Genomic DNA, 13,736 nt, shown 5'->3' on the forward strand with positions numbered 1-13,736 from the left:
CATGCCTGTAATCCCAGCACTTTGGGAGGCCAAGGTGGGCGGATCATGAGGTCAAGAGATAGAGACCATCCTGGCCAACATGGTGAAACCCCATTCCTACTAAAAACACAAAAAGAAGCTGGGCATGGTGGTGGGCACCTATAATCCCAGCTACTTGGGAGGCCCAGGCAGGAGTATCGCTTGAACCCGGGCAGGGAGTGGGGGCGGAGGTTGCAGTGAGCCAAGATCACACCACTGCACTCCAGCCTGGCAACAGAGTGAGACTCCATCTCAAAAAAAAGTGTCGTCTACTGAGCCAAAAAAAACACATGAAACTAATTTTAGTAATATAGTTTAGCCCACGATAACCAACATATTATTGCTTTAACATATAATCTATGTAAAAATCTATTAACAAGATATTTTCCATTCTTTTGTTCGTTCTTTTGTTTGGTCTTCAAATTCCCGTCTCAAACGTGGAGACTCAACAGCCATGAGTGGTCACCCGCTCCGTGGCTGGCAGCCTGGCCAGGCAGGTCCTGTGGATCCACATCCCTCTCCGTACGAATGCTGGCCTGTGTCTGGGGCCTCAGGGAAGTCTTGATTCCCTTTTCTTGTCCAGCCCTTCAGGCACAGAAGGCCAAGGCCAGCCGGAATACTTGGGGCTAAGAGCCCTCTGTTTCTCTAACTGCTGCAGGGTGCTACACTGTCCGCCCTGGCCGTGCTCAGCTCTGGCAGGGTTCTGTCTGCCCCGGCCCTCTGGGTGTGGGTGTAGGTGTGCATGTGGGGTTTTTTTTTTAATTTTTAATTTTTATTTATTTATTTATTTATTTTACCTCGTATACGATTGCATCTGTGAGTTTTCATCTTACGGTGAAGAGGCTACTGCTGTGAATCTGACCTCAGGCAAAGGCTTTATTTCCTGTCATCTTCCCCCTAAAAGAGTTGGTGGCAATGAATTAGCCTGAGAAAACCAGCCAGGAGACATTGTGTTTTTTTCCCTCTGGAAATGCAGACGAGGGGGGAAAAAAATGATCCTACTCTTGTGCCGGGGGACCAACTTACCTGGCTTGCCCGGGACTGTTAGATTTGGTGCTGAAAGTCTCACGCCTGGGAAACCTTCAGTCCCAGGCAAACTGGAGTGGTTGGTCACTCCACTGAGTACCCAGTTAGGGGCTAGCTGCCCCAGAAATAGCGGCAGCGTATGTTTGCTCCTGTGTAATAAAGGAAAAGGGATGTCAGACGGGTTTGTCTGCTGACTCAAGGGAGTTGGAGAGGGCAAAGCTGAGGCTTATCCCTTTTGTTTGGCAACTGGGGAAACTGAGGGCTACAGAGGGGGCAGGACTTGCTGGGGGTTGTCAAGGCCACAGCTGAATTCCTTTGGACACCCTGCCTGCCTCCCTTCCAATACCCATAGCGGTCTGCTGGTGGGGAAGAGGTGGTGGTGTGCAGACAGAGCACCCCAGTCTGAGTATCCTTAAGGAGAAAGATGACAGTCGATGGTAAGGTCAAACGGTCTAGAATTGGGAACAGGGACAGTGATTTGGCCCCAAACCCTGGGGCATCAGAGCCAAGGGACCCCTGCCCAGTGGGAGATCTCTGTGAGTGTGCATTGAGGGAGCCCATTCCCTCCCAAAATGGCTCAGTTAGGATGTGTAGGGTCACCCAGGAGGGCTTGTCAATGAGGTCTGTCCTCTGCCTCTTCTGCTAATGTTGTAGGCTCAGTTGGGGACGTTTGTGGTGTCCCCTGGGCTGCAGCAGAGAGAAGCTGGTAGCGTCTCAAGCTCCACCCAGGAGCCCTGCATCTGGTGCGCTGGGCCAAGTGTGCTGCAGAGGGAGCTGGCTAGTAGCTCCCTGGGCCTGTTCTGAAGGACCTGTCTTCTCCCTCTACCTAATCCTAAGTGGGGATGGAAGGGTGGGTAGCCGAGAGTCCTGCCTTCCATGCTGCTCCCTCACCTCTCCCTGGGACGGTGCTTGCAGAGCCAGCAGAGATCTGCAGCTCTGGGAAGTGACCTCACCTGGGGAATACCAGTTGTGTCTGCATGACGTCCATTGCTTCATTTTTAACCAAACCAAACCAAAACAAAAAAACAAACAAAAACAAGAAAAACAAAACTCTAGTTTGGGTTTTATTCCTTTTTCTCCTAGGGCCTAAGCGATGACACTGGTGATTTGGTTTCTTTGGAATCATTTAACCATACTTCACAGTTTTGTCTTTTCACAGTCTTCTTTCAACTCTTCGATTAAGCTGCAGCTGTCTGCGTTCTGCCTTGGCAATGACAGCCACTCTTCTATGAAGCATCTGCTGTGGAACAGGCACATGCCGATGCTTCGTTTCAGGACTTCCCACCGCAGTTTTGCCCCACAGGTATTAAAAACCAGATTTGACAGATGAGAGCAAGAGATTTGAGTTTTAAACTCTGATGATCCAGGTACTTAACTTTAATGTTATTTTCACTCTTTCTATTTTATCCACCTTTTCCCTCCTTTCCTTTTTTCTTTTAGTTGGCCCTATCTTCTAATTCACTTGAGGATGTTCTTCTGTTGAACTTCATCCTCTTGGCTGAGGAATCCTTTCGAGGAACACTCAGCCAATGCGGACAGGCTCAGCCCAACAAGGCAGCAGGAGGAAGCGAGGTCCTGGGGCGAGTCCCTCTTTTCCCTGCGCTGCCTCCGAGGTCTCAGGCAGGAGGGAGGGAGATCCTACGGCGAGCCCCTCTTTTCTGTGCGCTGCCTCGGAGGTCTCAGGCAGGAGGAAGTCAGATCCTATGGCGAGCCCCTCTTTTCCCTGCACCGCCTCAGAGGTCTCAGGCAGGAGGAAGTAAGATCCTATGGCGAGCCCCTCTTTTCCCTGCTCTGCCTCGGAAGTCCCTCCCATGTGCACCTCCCTCCAAGCTGCAGCCTCAGGGAGCCTCAGCCTCTGCTTACCACATTTCAAGGTAGGACCAGGCTGCATCAGCTTCTAGGACTTGGCATGGCTGCTACTTCAGCCCGGAGTTCCTTCTCCACCAGCTCTGCCTGGCAAGCAGTGACTTGCCTCTCTAGATTTGGCTAGAGCAGCGTCTCTACAAATACTCCCTGGCCTGCTCGCCACTTCCCTCCTCCTCTTCAACCCCTAACAAGAGCACCAGGGGCATGTTGTGGCCATTGTTTGCCCTATGTTTGTTCCCCGCACTGGACTGTGGTCTTCCAGGGGTCAAGTTATCACCTCTTTGGGTGCCTATCCTTTCATCCTTGACCTGATATTCATCAGGGTCTTAATGTTGCATGAATAAATGACTTGACTAAATAGTACCACCCAACCCAAATCAAGTCAGGATACGGTTTTCCTTGCAAGATGTGTTGGCTTGCTGTGGATTGAGAGACTTGGGTCCATGCAAACCACCACTATTAACCATTCCAGAACTTTGAGAAGGCACCTGGGCTGTCCAGGTGGATGCAGGCTACCTTCAGGGAGATGACTGGGGTAAAGGAGTGGAAGAGAGGTTTGCCATTCACTGCAAACTTTTGTATTTGTGCATGTACGTACTTCAGAAAAAAAAAAACCACATTTTTTAAAAAAAGAAATAATGAGATGGGAATTAATGGAAGGGGTACTGAGTGAGAACTAAGATGATTTGTGGAAATAGAAGCATGATATTCTTATGCTCCTGATTTTGTGGACTGTTATTTACTGCTTGGTGACCCCAGGGCCAAAGGGCCTTGTCAGGACAGATAGTGGGAGCTGTAGGCAGGGGGGTTAACTCAGTGTGAGGAAGAGGAAAAGATGAAGATGTTTATGAACTAATTTATGTGTCAGAGCTTATATTATGCTACTAATATTATTATATACATTTATGATGAATGCTAACCCTTGTGAAAATCCTGCATTAGTTTTAAGTATTAGTTTCCTATTGTTGCTGTAACCAATTACCACAAACTTAGTGCTTAAAGCAAGACGAATTTATTATCTTACGGTATTAAGAAGTCCTAAAATCAAGGTGTGGGTTCTTTGGAGGCTTTAGGGGAGAATCTGTTGTCTTGCCTTTTCGAATTTCTAGAGGCTCCCTGCATTCCTTGGCTGGTGGCCCCATTCTCCTTCTTCAAAGCCAGCAATGTAGCATCTTCTAGTCTCGGAATTCTGCCCTCTCTACCTCCCTCCATAGGGATACTTTTGATTATATTGAACCCAGCTGGGTAATCCAGGATACTCTACCTTCTCAAGATCCTTACAGAGACCTCTGTAAAGTCTCTTTTGCCACCATATACCTTAACATGTTCACAGGTCCTGGGGATTAGGACATGGATGTCTTTGGGGATCTGTCTTAGTCTGTTTTCTGTTGCTTATAATAGAGTACTGGAAACTGGGTAATTTATAAAGAAAATACATTTCTTACAGTTATGGAGGCTGGGAGTCCAAGGTCAAGAGACTGCATCTGGTGAGGGCCTTCTTGCTGGTGAGGACTCTTCTTGCTTGTGAGGCAGCTCAGGGCATCACACGGAGATGGGGCTGAGTATGCTCATGTGCCAGCTGAGATCTCTCTTCCTATAAAGCCACCAGTTCCACTCCCATAATATCCCATGAATCCATTAACCTATTAATCTGTGAATGGATGAATCCATTAATGAGGGCACAGCCCTCATCACCTAATCACTTCTTAAATGTCCCGCCTTCAATATTACCATACTGGGGATTAAATTCCAACATGAGTTTTGGAGAGGACAAATATTCAAACTATAGCAAAGGTCATTATTCAGCCAACAACAATGACTATCTCCACTCCACAGTACCTGGAGCCTGGGGGTTCCTCAAGGTTAAAGTACCTCACCCAAGCCATGCAGCTAGGCCGCTAGGGCTGAGCAGGTTCTCCTTCAACCATGACGACTTTCCTATGGTCCCAGCTGTCTGAGTTGGACAGGGTCCCTTGGCTCCCTTACTGAGCTTCCTATGCATGCTGGAGGTGTGCAAGGAGAGGCAGGGGCCCACCTGGTGTAGGAGGATGTAAACATGGTAAGCAAAGTGGACATTGGGAGTGCAGACTAGAGCACCCTACAGATACGAGGCACTCATTTGCCAGCTGCTAGGAGGATTGGAGCCAATGGTACTCTGTGAGTCCCTCTCCAGAACTTGCCCTCTGTAAAAGAGTGGCTTCGCCTCAAGTTGTACCCCCTCCTGGGGGACAGCCCACATCTAAAGGCTCCCTAAGGGGCCACCCCAGCTCCAGAACTCCATGCAGAATTTGGCCAAGGCCTTTGTTGTGGCTGCATCGCTACTGAACATTTCCCTTCATGAGTCGTCCTCCCTCATGCCCCCATAGGAATTCTTCATGACTCCCAGGAGCACCATCGGTAACCCCCTTGCATCCACGTCTCTGTCTCAGAGTTGATCTCCCTGGAGACCTGATTTAGGGCAGTGGAGAAGAGAGGCAGGCAGGCTAGACTTCCACGAAGGTTTCTCCAGGCTCTGACCTTCCATGGGAAGGTGACGTGGTAAGAGCAGCTAGTCTGAGGCTGGAACATTCCCTTTCTTATCCGTCTCTGTGGCTTGTGGGAGGACTGAGTAGCTGGAAGACAGAGCAAAAGCCAACATCACCACAAGGGCTGCAAAGCTGGGCATGATCTGGTCCCATTGTCTCTCGGATTGGCTTCATTTCCTGCTTCTGGTTAAGCTTCACTGAGCTCTTTGCCGTTTCTCAAACCTGCCAGATGCTTTTCTGCCATGTGTGCATGCTGTTCCTTCTGCCTAGAACGCACGTCCTCCAGATAGCTGAGTAGCTCACTCTTTCATCTGCTTGGAGTCCGCTTAAACACCACCTTCTCAGGGAGGCCTTCCCTGACCACCGTATCTATACCGGCACCCCCACCTCTCCTAGCACCCCCTTGTTTTTATTTTTTCATGTAGTTTTTATCCCTTCATCATATACTATTATACTCACTATCACTCACAATGTAATATACTATGATCACTTTATGACATACATTCTCACCCATAATACATATTTATTTCATCTACTTGTTTATTTTGTTTTTGTGTCTGATTTCCTCATGACTGTATCTCTGCTGCCTGGAATGGTGCTTGGCACATAGAAGGGGTTCGGGAAATGTTTGTGGAATGAATGAAAGTTTGGGGGTTGTGTTAAGTCTTGGAAGTGATACCAGGGGTCGTCGGGCCTTTGGACTGAACACTGTTCTGAGATGATAAAGAGTAAGCATGAAATGGTGACGTGATGCTTTCCTGTTTTGGGGAGCCTGAGTTCCCGTCTCTGTCACCACCATGCCCCCCACCCCAGGTCACAACCACATGGTGCCTGCACACTGTGAAAGGGCCATAAATTCTTTTTTTCTGTTTTCTTTTTTGAGACGGAGTTTTACTCTGGCACCCAGGCTGGAGTGCAGTGGTGTGATCTCGGCTCACTGCAACCCCCACCTCCCGGGCCAACGGATTCTCCTGCCTCAGCCTCCTGAGTGGCTGAGATTACAGGAGTGCACCACCACACCCAGCTAATTTTTGTATTTTTAGTGGAGATGGGGTTTCACCACGCTGGCCGGGCTGCTCTTGAACTCCTGACCTCAAGTGATCCACTGGCTTTGGTCTCTAAAAATGCTGAGATTACAGGCATGAGCCATTGTGCCCAGCCAAATTCTTGAATAAATGAGGGAGAGAAAACTGGGCCAGCCATCCCCATTTATCAGGTGAGGAATCCAGGTTTTAGGGGGAGAGGTACCTTGATTCCTATGGGAATAGCTCAGACTGCAGCCTGAGGCAGCCAGATGAGCACATCAGTCTTGAGTGAGGCAGCTCAGCCCGGGCAGGCTGGGAGGAGGGCCTAGACCTGCTGTACCGCAGGCCAATGCCCTCGAAGGGTCTCTAGTCCATGGGGACATAGTGCATAGAATGCAGTGTCCTGCCTTTGCAGGATGTCCCCAGCTGATGGTTCCCTTCGGGATTATAAAGGACAAATGTTTCCACAGGCTTATGCAGGAGGCCATCGAGGGCAGGAGGGGCGTGAGTAGGGGTCCCTATTCCGGGCATATGGCCAAGGCCTTACAGAAGTCACACATCTGCCCAAGAAGAGGTGACACAGCCCACTCCAAACCTCAGACTTATTTATCTTTGTCTGAAATTAGATACACTCCAGTGGGAAACAATGAGGTTGACCAGAAAGCTGGTTCATGTCCCATTCATCCAGCCTTCCTCGTTGGACGGTCCCCAACACATACAATTCTTCCCGGAGAGGGATTCCGAGAATAAAACATCCCTGTATCATTGTATAAGAATGCCACAGAAGCCATAACCCTGCCAGGGTGGGCAGAGAGTGCAAGAAAACAGACATTCAAATAAAATGGAAATGACAGCCTGCAGGAGTTAAGTCTTTTCCCATTTTTCTAACAATGACTAGCTAAAGTGTTCTGAATGGGCTGTGTCTATGTGGCGTGTATGGCATATGCGTCTGTTTGGGGCGTGCGTGTGTTTGTGTGTGTGAGTCTGTGTGTGTGTCTTTTACCCCCAAGCGTTCTGGGTTAGACCAGAAATCATATGGCCACCTTCCTCGTGCCTCGATGCTTTCAGCCTGCCTGAAGCTGAAGCCTAGAAGAGCTGACATTTCCAGAAGGCCCAACTCCTGCTTTCAGTCTCTCCCCATCAACCACACACACACAACCACATACACACACACACAGGATCTCTAAGATGGATGGTCTACTGTGAGCGCCCAGATGGGGCAAGAGGACTGCCTTCCTTAGACCTGTGGCTTCCTCTCTGCTGCTGGGATGCAGGCTGCCCCTGGAAGGGAGGGGAGGCCTGGGGCAAGGGAACTCTCCCACAAAAGGGCAGACAGCTGATGCTTGTCTGCTGCAGGCTCCCTCGGCCTCTGGGAACAAGTCCTTGCTCCCTGAAGGGGCTCTGGGAAGTACATCCCTGCATGCACCTGCTGAACCTTGGGGACACAGCGTGCAGTGAACATTACAGACCCCTGCCCTGCCTGCTTGTTGCTCACAGTTAGGATGGGAAGATGGGCATCCAGCCACGCAGATTAACTCACGTGTAATTGCAGGGGTGGCTAGTGCTGTGAGGGGCCAGAAGTGGGCATGTGAGAGGTGCTGACAGCCCCTGAGGGAGGACGTGTGGTGGCTGAGAGCTGAGACAGCTCCATGCTGTAGTCCCAAGGGGCTTAAAGGCCTGTGAGAGCCTGTAGACAGGGGAGGAGGTCATGCTGACACCTCAGAGGTGTGCTCTCAGGTGGCCACATGACACGAGTTGGGATTATTCTATGCACAATGGGAACACGGCTGCCTTCTCCATTGGTCTCAGTAGGCACCATGCCCATGGCCCATGGAAATGTTTGAAATGCATTTTTGAGACAGGGTCTTGCTCTGTCACCCAGGCTTCAATGTAGTGGTATGATCATAGCTCACTGCAGCCTCTATCTCCTGGGCTGCTACAATCCTCCCACTGCAGCCTCCCCTAGTAGTTGAACTCCTGGCATGCAAATTCACCATGCCTGGCTATGAGCCATAGAGACAGGGTCTGCCATGTTGCCCAGGCTGGTCTTGGAATTTTTGGGATCACATTCTTTTGCCTTCTCGACTCACAAAGTGTTAGGGGCTGGTTGCGTGAGCCACTTACTCAGGCCCAACTGTAGATTTTTTTAATAAAAGGAAAAATATGCCAGCCTGGCCAACATGGCAAAACCCCTCCTCTACTAAAAATACAAAAATTATTAGGTGTAGACATCGCCTCTGCAATCCAAGCTACTCGGGAGGCTGAGGCAGGAGAATCACTTGAATTGAGAATCACAGAAGTTGTGAATGCAGTCGTACCGTACATTGCACTCCAGCCTGGGCAATGAGCAAGACTCCATCTCAAAAAAAAAAAAAGGAAAATATAAATGTAATGATACATATATACTACTAATAAATCCAGCCCAGATTATATTCATCTTTATACCAACACAGTTGTAAAATAGATTTTTTATTTTATTTTTTTCTGGAGGAAGCGGCCCACAAAAGTCATAATGCAGCCCAGAATGGGGAGCCTTAATGACGCACTTCAGTGGGCTGGTAAATACTGCCCAGCTTAAAGAAGCTGGCGGGTCTCAGCCCTGTGTCACCCCGCCTCCTCTGACTAGCCTGTGGCTGGGGCAAATCCATCCTGCCAGTGCCTGGGCTTCCCACACAAGCACTCACTATGTCTCAGTGTTTCTGCCACAGAACTTTCTAGAAAGCCGAGGGAGTTTTCACAGCCTTCAAGCAGGGACAGCAGGGAAGCGTGAAAAGATAAGCCCTGGAGGACCTCACCTGAGGGGAATGGGAGCACTGGGGACATGTCCTGGCCTCCCCTCCTCTGAGGGACAATCTGTAGACAATCTCTATGGAGTTCTTGAGGCTCCCAGTGTATCTGGCAAGTCACCACAGCAGAGACCAGAGTGATGGTCACCTCATTGGCTTCTTCCCCTCCTGTCTCACGCTCCTCATGCCTTCCTGCTCCTGGGATCACTCTGTCACACACCTGCCCAAGGCTCCAACATCTTGTCTCCAGGCTCTGACTTCAGGGAACTCAAACCAAGCACCCCTTTATGGTTGGTTGTGGCCCAGGGCATCAGGAGACAGCGACCTGTGGAGTCTCTCCACAGCTAGATGGGGCTGTCAGTTTGGTACCTTTAATAAGAAAATCCTCGGCTGATAGCTACATGGGTGCCAGCTGAGGTGCGAAGTTCACCCTTTCCATCCGTCTTATCGTGTGTTCATTTGCACACATGGAGGGGTGCCAGCCCCGTGCTGAGTGCCGGGAAAGTACAGAGGCCCACCTTCCTCTAGGATGGACAAAAGCCCTGCAGCCAGTGTGTTCACTGTGCCACTGGAAGGAGCCTCTCCTCCCCGCTGTCTCCTGGGGACACTCCAACCCCTCTCAGTAGAAAGAACTGACCCCTGCAGGAGGTTGAGCAGAATTCCGGGCTGGCACCCTGAGGTGCTGAGGAAGCCTTCCTGTGTGCACATCCCGTAAACACTCAATTTTCCTGGTTCTCTTGGCCAGGTGGCGGACAGCTTTCCAGATCTTACAGCTCCAGGATGCATATTTTTTTCAGAAAAGCAAACAAGTGAATGCAGAGTTCAGCCCTGCCCATTCCCTGGGCAGGGTCTCTGGCTGGCAGGGTGGGCAGAAGCTCTTCAAACTCAGGGAGAAACCTCCAGTCACCAGTGGGAACTCAGCCATGTGTGGGAACAGAGGATATAGATGTGCCACTCCCCTACCCCTAGCCCCTGCCTCAAAGAGCTCCCAGCATGAGAGGGAAACAGACGCAGAACCAGACTCACTGCAGTTCCAATGGTGATCACCAATGTTCACAGGGGCTCAACCAGACTCACTGCGGTCCCAGTGGTGATGGCTGATGTTCACAGGGGCTCAACCAGACTCACTGGAGTTCCAGTGGTGACGGCCGTTGTTCACCAAGGGCTCAACCAGACTCACTGGAGTTCCAGTGGTGATGGCTGATGTTCACAGGACCTCAACCAGACTCACTGGAGTTCCAAAGGTGATGGCCAGTGTTCACCAAGGGCTCAGCCAGACTCACTGCGGTTCCAGTGGTGATGGCCGATGTTCACAAGAGCTCAGCACGTGCCTGTCCCTAAAGCTGTTTTCCGGCTACTTCTAATCTACAGAATGACCCTCACCTAGAGTGGGCTGGTTCTGGAATTTTCTCAGTTCTAACACATCTTTCACTGGGAGACCCAACACCGCTTTAATAACAATCATTTAAGGAAATAAAGAAGGATGCCCTAATTAAATGTGTGCCTCGAATCGAGATGTGGCCAAATTTCTATAAAAATGTGAGTATTGAATTGGGGGGAATATTGTCCCCATTTTGCAGGTGTGGGGAAATGTCATGTCCCTACCCTTTTGTCTCTAGTCTAGTAGCTGCCCTAGCTGTTATCTCAATATGCCAGGTGGGGCTCAATGGGATGCAATATCAAGCCTGGCACGACTCCTGAGGCTGGGAAAGTTCTGAGATGGTGGGGCTGAAGCTGGATAAACGTTCTCAAAGCAACCGCCAGACAGGCCCTTGAAGGACTGGCAGAGGCCATGTGGGGTGTGGGGCGCATCCAAGAGGGGAGAGTTCTGGAAAGAGTGAGAATAAAACAAAGCAGGGATGAAACAGGTGCAGGCTGCCTGGGACCCTTGGAGACAAGGCCCTGAGAAGAGTTTACGGTGAAAGCCTCCGGGCCCAGCTCACTCCGCCCCTCACTCCCTGCAGCCATATTCCTGACCGACCCCTCCCTTTCTGGGCTTAGTCTCCCAGCCTGCGCGTCTGTCCATCTCACAGCCCATCTTCCCAGGGTCCCCAGACCCACTGTCTCTTGTTGCTTTACCTCTGATCATGTAGTATAGAAGCAGGTAAGGTGTTCAGGTGAGGTGGGGTGGCGAGGCATGTGGGGTATTGTCTGTGCAGCATGCGTGTGTCTGCGTGGTGATTGTGCTGGCGGCATGTGCAGGCACGTCTGCAGTATGTGGCTGTGCAGAGAAACCAGGCATGAGTCTGTGTCCCAGTGAATATTCAGGAGGGGTGTGTGTGTTCAGGTATCGTGTATGATGTATGGCGTGAAGGTAGAGCATCAGGTGGTATGTATGGTGCAGGTATGTCTGCAGGAAGGCATGTGTGTGTCTGTGTGTGAGTCCTGTGAACCATGAATACTCAGGAGGTGTGTGGCAGTGTTTATGATGTGTATGGTGTGGTTGTGCATAATTGTGGGAATATGGTGTGTGTGTTCATGTGCATGCAGGCATGGTTATCATGGCAACTGTTTGGCTGCATGTCTGTACCAGGTGTGTGAGTCCGTGTGCAGCCTCACCTGCCGCCTCAATAGACCAGAAAACTACATAACACCGCGCCCTGATGCTTTCCTTGGCAGCCCGCCCGAAGCTGAAGCCCAGAAGAGCCCAGGGGTTACTCCAGAAGCCCAACCCGCTCTCTTAGTTCTTCCTTTGATTAACTATTATTATTAATATTAACGAAAAAGACATATATTATTATTACACATAACTATTATTATTATTATTAACTATATATTAATATTAATATTATAACTATTATTAATATTAACTATTATTATTATTAACCATATATATACATTATTAATATTATTAACTATTAATATTACAACTATTATTATTATTAAATCCATATATATTATTATTATTATTGTTAACTATTATTACTATTAACCATTATTACATATTGTTCATTATTACTACTAGAATCAACTGGGGGTTATTAATATTAAATCCATTATTAAGACACATTAAGAATTATATACATATTATTATTAGAATCCATATTACTATTAATTCCATATTACATTATTAACTATAGACATTATTATTATTAACTATTATTACTTACAACTTACATTATTATATATTAAACTATTACATCTATTATATGAAGGAGAAGAATAGCTTTTTACACCCCGATGACGAAAACGCCATGCCGCCCTCGTCTCATGTCACGCTGTCCACGGCGTTTTGTCGTCCGCCGCCAGCGTTGTTCGTCTTGCGCGCTGGCCAGCCTGTTTTGATGTCCATTTACCAAACGATCCCGTTGCCGCGCAAAACGTCATGTCGCCGCGCCACACAAAAGAAAATAGCGTTTATATGACGTTCGCGCGCGCGCGCGCGGCTGTTACGCCAACCACAAGAGAAACGCCCATGAGGAGGTATACGCGCGAAAGAGGAATACGGCGGTGAGGGAAGCGCGGCGCGCAGTATAAAGGCAGGCAGCATGGCAGGAGGAAGTACAGAGGCTGCTGGTATGCGCATGCGCAGTTGAAGCGCGCGCGATACGCTGGTTTGTCGCCTGCCGTTATGCTGCCGCCGCGCCGCCGTCGTCGCCGGCAGAGGTAAGAAGCACGCGTCGGTAGTACAGCGCGATATGTTACGTTTGGCGAGCAGCTGGAAGCGCAGACCGGAGGATGATTAGGTCGCGACGTACCGGTACGGCGCGACGGCATAGCGCGGTATATGATGGCCGGAGCAGGTACGCTTAAGAAAGGAAAAGCGCGTACGACGCAAACGGCAGTGCTGCGGCAGGTACGCGAAGGCGCGGCATGCTGTTACGCGCGATACGGCGACGCGAGGCAGAAAGAGGAAGCATATATATGATGGCGGGAGGTTATATGATATGAGAGGCGTTGCGCCACATACGCACAGCGCGCACGGGCGCGCGCGCTACTTATACGCCAGTTATGATAAGAATGCGTACGAATGGATTATGCTGATAAACGCCGCCGTCGCGCGCGCGCACGCCGCGCCATGGCACGGTACGCGAAGGGCGCGGCATGCAAGCCAACCACATACATACACACATTAAACTAATTAATAATAATACACAACCAGACACACACAGCCAACCACATATAATATTGGCTACACAACCACGCATAATACACAACTACACACAATAATAAACTACATATTATTATTAATTCCAACTACACACACACCTAACCACACATTATTACACATTAACCATATACTTACTACTATTACAACTATTACATACATTACATTAATAATAATACTACACAACCATTAATACACAAATCCACATACACATACATAATAAACTATTACACATATTAGAAGAACCGCAGACACATTAATAAACTACATACACATTACAACCACATACACACACACACAACCACACACACAACCACACACAACCACACACACACAACTACACATTATTGTAAACTGGGTGACACACACAAATCCACATACA

Source organism: Papio anubis, chromosome 7 (genome assembly GCF_008728515.1).
Source record: "Papio anubis isolate 15944 chromosome 7, Panubis1.0, whole genome shotgun sequence".
In the NCBI taxonomy this organism is placed as follows: Eukaryota; Metazoa; Chordata; class Mammalia; order Primates; family Cercopithecidae; genus Papio; species Papio anubis.